At 32.4% G+C, this 5336-nt stretch overlaps 1 long non-coding RNA gene across 1 annotated transcript; it reads left to right on the top strand.

Moving 5' to 3' along the window:
• The first annotated feature begins 4682 nt into the window (after positions 1-4682).
• LOC137823324 (uncharacterized) lies at positions 4683-5120 on the top strand. Its single transcript, XR_011083111.1, has 2 exons — positions 4683-4796; positions 4929-5120. It is a non-coding gene; the product is annotated as an uncharacterized lncRNA (long non-coding RNA).
• Positions 5121-5336: the final 216 nt, after the last annotated feature.

Genomic DNA, 5336 nt, shown 5'->3' with positions numbered 1-5336 from the left:
AAACTAAAAATTATAAGCTGGTTAAATGTTGTTGGTAACATAAAATTTCCTAAATTAAACTATTTAATACATTTTACCAAATAATCTTATATTAATCAAATTAATTTATTAAATAAGTTAATAAATTAAATTTACTAAAGACATTCTATATTATATAGTAATGTCTTTTTATTTTTAAGTTACATTATGAAATAGTGAAAATCAGTTATTTAACTTAATGATGAAAGCAAATAGTAATATTGAGCATTGTATATATTTTAAACAGTTAGAATTTGAACATTAATTTTTATTTTATATGTAATTCTTCTATATGGTAACTAATATTTTAACCCAATACTCGGTAGAAAATAAAGGGTGAGAAGGATAGTATAGGAATCTGTCTTTGTAGTAAATAACAATTAATAGTGTAATATTATTACATATAAATTATTTGGAAAAAAAACTGTACACTCCTAATTTTTAATTATAAATATTAAAAAATGAGAAAAATAATAATGAAAAGCCTATGATGTAAGGCATGCCGATCAAAATTATAAGATCGGAATTTTTATTAATTGTTTTAGAAAATGAACATATAACCTATTAAACTTAATGTACCGATACGGTCCATACAATTGGGACTTTCACATCGATTTTAGCCCGACTGACATAACCAACAACAAGGTTGATTAATAATCCAGTATTTGTTAACTTCCTTTTATCAGGTTCGCTAACAATAATGGGCTCATAATAATTATATAAATTAGCATAGATTCCAAAGGATTAGGTACGCAATCATCTAATCCTAAATACTGAGTGACGAGTGTTAGAATCTGACTTGAGCATCAGAGTGCTTTTTACAGGTACCATCTGAGTCCGAAGCTAGCGAGGAGGAGGACTGGAAGAGCGAGAGCGTGGGGGTTCAGTGAGAGGGAGTGACGTGCAGATCGACCGACCGATCGAAGAATAGTTTGAATCGTTCTCTTGGTTCCAACCCCGTTCGAGAACAATTGTCGCCCACCATGGGGTCGAGTGAATTAGTGCAAGGGAAGGAGATGGTTTCAACGAGAAGCATGGTGAACGAGAAGACTGATGCTGAGCAGATGGCACTCTTGTTGTAGAGAGAGATGGCTGAGATGAAGAGGAAGAATGAGGAGATGCAGCGGAAGAGTGAGGAGGAGATTCTCTCCCTCCGAAAAGAGAATGAAGGGATGAAGAAGAAGTGGGTAGAAGGGGGTCCATCTGGCGGACCGAGCAATCCGCTGGGAAGTCCTTTATTAATCCCACTAGTCGTAGAACTATTAAGGAACCGAGAGCAGTCCACACCCAGAAGACTGAGGGTGAGTCCTATCAGAACAGGTTAGTCCCCACGACTAGTACCTTGGACGTATCCCGCCAACACCCATTCACTGGCAATATAATGGGGGCACAACTATCGGTTGTGTGGAAAGGTTTCAACATGGACTGTTACGATAGAGCGACCGATCCCGATGAGCACATGGACGTGTACACCACACACATGAGCTTATATACCTCGGACAGCGCGGTCCAGTGCTGAGTGTTCCCCACCTCGCTAAAGGAAGGAGCCTTGAGTTGGTGTTTAGGGTTTAGGGTTTGGGACATCGACTGTTTTGAGACGCTAGTGTCCAAGTTTGGGACACAGTTCGCTACTAGTCGACCGCATCACCTAACTTCCATTACCCTGGTCAATATTCGCTAGGAGAAGGGAGAATCTCTAAGGCTGTTCATGGAGAGTTTTAGTAAGGTAGCCCTGAACATCCGAAATCTGAGTCTGGACGTGGTCATGCATCACATGGTCAGGACCTTATGGCTGGGACCGTTTGCTGATAGTTTGTGCAAGAAGCCAGCTGCTAACCTGGATGAGCTCAGGCAGAGAGTTGCTAAGATCATGCAGCTGGAAGAGTTAACAGAGTTTAGGAATCATGTCAGGGTCGAGGCAGGTGGAGATAGGGGAAGAAGAATGAGAAGGAGAAGGAACGTATGAGCCGACCCCTGTTAGTCGAGGAGATAGCCACAAGGACAATCGGGGGGCCCGGTTCACAAGATACACTACTTTGAGTGCCGACAGGGGGAGAATTCCGAACGAAGCCTTAAATGCCAATTTGATCCCGCCGCCAAGAAGGGCTGCAAGCCCTGAGAATGCCGATCGGGCTTGTAGATGTCGGTATCACAGGAATAATGGGCACACCATTGAGGAGTTTCAAGAGCTGAAGGATAAGATTGAAGAGCTTATCCAAACCGGGAATATATGAGTTGTTGATTTGTTTGTGTATTAAATATTGATGTTTATGTTGTAAAAGAGATCTCTTAGCTTCACTGATGATCTAAGTCACATAGACTAAAATATTAGGTGGTGAGAAGTCGATGGGGGAGTTCATGCACACCGTGACTTATGAGATGCACGACTTGAGTTGTATTAAACTTACTCTGATTCTTTCTCTTGGATTCGCTGGTAATATAAGTCTTGGATATTAGATAAGATGTTGGCAGACCGGGTAATGAAGGATGCATAATTCCTATCAGAGAAGATGGATGGTGTTTTGAAAGATTATGATCTTTAGTTGAAGAACTATCCTAGGAAAGGAAATGTTGTTGCGGATGCTTCAAGTCACAAGGAAATATAGGTATCAACACTTAAAGTTTAATGGTTGGATTTGAGTGCAAGTTTCAACAGTTTGAATTTGGAAGTTGTAGTACACTTTTCTTTTGAAATAGCTTGATTGATTCAATTTTGAATTAAGCTAAGAGTGGATTGACAAATTCTGATCTACCCAGAACTCATGCCCACAAGAAGCGACCTTGTCTTCAAGCAATCTTCATGGATTTGGAGACATCAAAGCTTCAAATTCAATACAATATAGTCAAAGTGTTTTGAAATCTCACATGTTACGATTCCACTTGAAGAATAAAAGAAAAAACATAAGATAATCATATCCTAATGTAAACTAATTTTCTAGAACAATTTTTTTTGAAGTTGGAGATAATGTAACAGAAAAATAAAAACCTAATTTTTTTAAAGTTTATACATGATTAGGACAATGAAGAGTGGTGAAGGATTAGGGTGATGAAATATTGGTTTAGAATTAATGTACCTGACCCAATTCTTCAGTATACTTTTAACAGTCCTGTTATGTTGACACAAGGAGTTCCAATAGTCCCAATTGCCACTCTCGAGCTGGTAGCATGTGACAAATTTAAGAACTTTTAGGAAATGTTTTTTTTACACTCCCTTATACATTTACTTCATAATTGTTTTTTATAATACAATATTTTATTATAATAATAAAATAAATATGAATAGAATATTATAATAAAATAATAATTATGAAGTTTTAGACTAAATGTAAAAGAAAAAGGAAGTGTAAATCTATCATTATTTAATGTTTTAATATTTTGTGGGGCTCACAATTTATTTTAGTCTTCTTTTTTTATGAATTTGTTCCTTTTGAATTCAATTTTTGTATTCTTGTTTACTTTTCTTCTTCTTTATTCATTCGCAACTTCTGATGTTCTTTATTTTCATCTGTCTCGTTTATCTTTGGTGGTTCTTTTGGAGTCGAGTGTGTTTGCATGTATTATGGGTTTTCCAATTTTGTTATTACGGGGTATTATCATTGTGCTGGTATGATAAAATCAATTATCTAAGTTAATGTAATATTTCCAATACAAATGAAACGAGTTCGAATTAAGATAATTATATTTTATTAATTTATTAGTAAATAAAATATTTATAACTTATACACTAATTTTAAATTATTATATATTGTAATACAATTGTTTGACTTTAAAACAACTTAATACATCATATCAACATATATAATCTATTTTATTAATTTCATATTTTTATTGATATAGGACATTAAATATTTAGGATTTATATTTATTTTAAATTTTGAATATTTTACAAATTTTATATATTTTAAATTTTTATTTAAATATGAATTAAATATTTAGGAGTTGTACTTATGTTAAATTTTAAATATTTTAAAAAATTTATATATTTTAGATTTTTATTTAAATAAAACATTAAATATTTAAAATTTATATTAATTTAAAATTTTAAATATTTCAATTATTTATTTTTATGTAAAATAATTTCTAAATTTTCACATAACCATTTACTACATTACTCACAAATTTCAATAAATCATTATGAAAAGTTAATTCTAACATCTCTTAATCCAAATCAAAACACATCCACGTTATAGTTATAAGTCATTGAAAAAAATCCTATCTTTTCAAATTCAAAATAATTAAATACTATTATTGATTAAGATACAATTAATTAAATTATTTATTCAAACATTTCCTTAAAAAAACACTTCAGTTACCGATGATTTTGTTAATTAAATGATTATTCAAACATTTCCTTAAAAAAACGCTTCAGTTACCGATGATTTTGTTAATTAAATGATTGATGTATATCTTTTAACCTTTCTAAAAACAAATTTCTTTAAAAAAAAGTAAAACAACATTATTCTTTAATTGAAACGTTTAACCTTTGAATTAATTAAATACGAAAAGCATAAACGGACATTAACTTTAAAGAATAAAACGTCCAAAGTAAATTTTAACATTCAAAATTAAATAATTTATTGTGATTTATGTTGACCAAAAAAGAAAACACATTTTTAATTCAATATATAAGTCAACAGTCTCTATATATTGAGTGAGTAGGATATGCAACATTCATCTCATAAAGAAATATCAGAACTAAAATTCTCTTAAAATGGCTTCTCGTTTCTGTCAATCTTTTATCTTCGGAGTTTTAGTTGTTGCTTTGGTTCTCACATCAGGTAAGTGGAAGAAACAATTACTTTTGCATGAGAAAAAAGATTATGTTTATTTATTTTTATTATTTTTGAAAACAAGAACAAATCATAATTGTTATGTGAAATTGATATGGTGAAATTATGATGTGAATGCAGTCCCTGAAGCAGTAACAGGATTCACTGATCCAGGGCTTAACTGCCATGGGCCATGCACTCCACATTGCAACACAGATTGCACCAACCAGGGCTCAAAGAAGGGCTTTTGTCTCCAGCAAGGATCTCTTAATCTTTGTTGCTGTTCCTGATTCACTTATATTGTATTTTTTTTTAATAAAATTCTTGTTTTGACTTAAGGATTTTCATCTGATTTCATTCAGCACCAGTTTTTCTTTTAAGACGTGTTTTTAAACTTTGAGAATCCATTTCTAACAGACATTGATCATAGAACGATCGAAGATGTTCATATTTGATTGAAGTTAAGTCCAAAACAGATTAACCATATAATTAATCTAAATTAATCATAAAGAAATTTCGATCATAGAACAAGAATTCTCATGTTAGAAT

This window comes from Phaseolus vulgaris, chromosome 8, assembly GCF_000499845.2.
Source record: "Phaseolus vulgaris cultivar G19833 chromosome 8, P. vulgaris v2.0, whole genome shotgun sequence".
Classification (NCBI taxonomy): domain Eukaryota; kingdom Viridiplantae; phylum Streptophyta; class Magnoliopsida; order Fabales; family Fabaceae; genus Phaseolus; species Phaseolus vulgaris.
The sequence above is the reverse complement of the archived record's forward strand: the minus strand, read 5'-3'. Positions and strand labels throughout refer to the sequence as shown.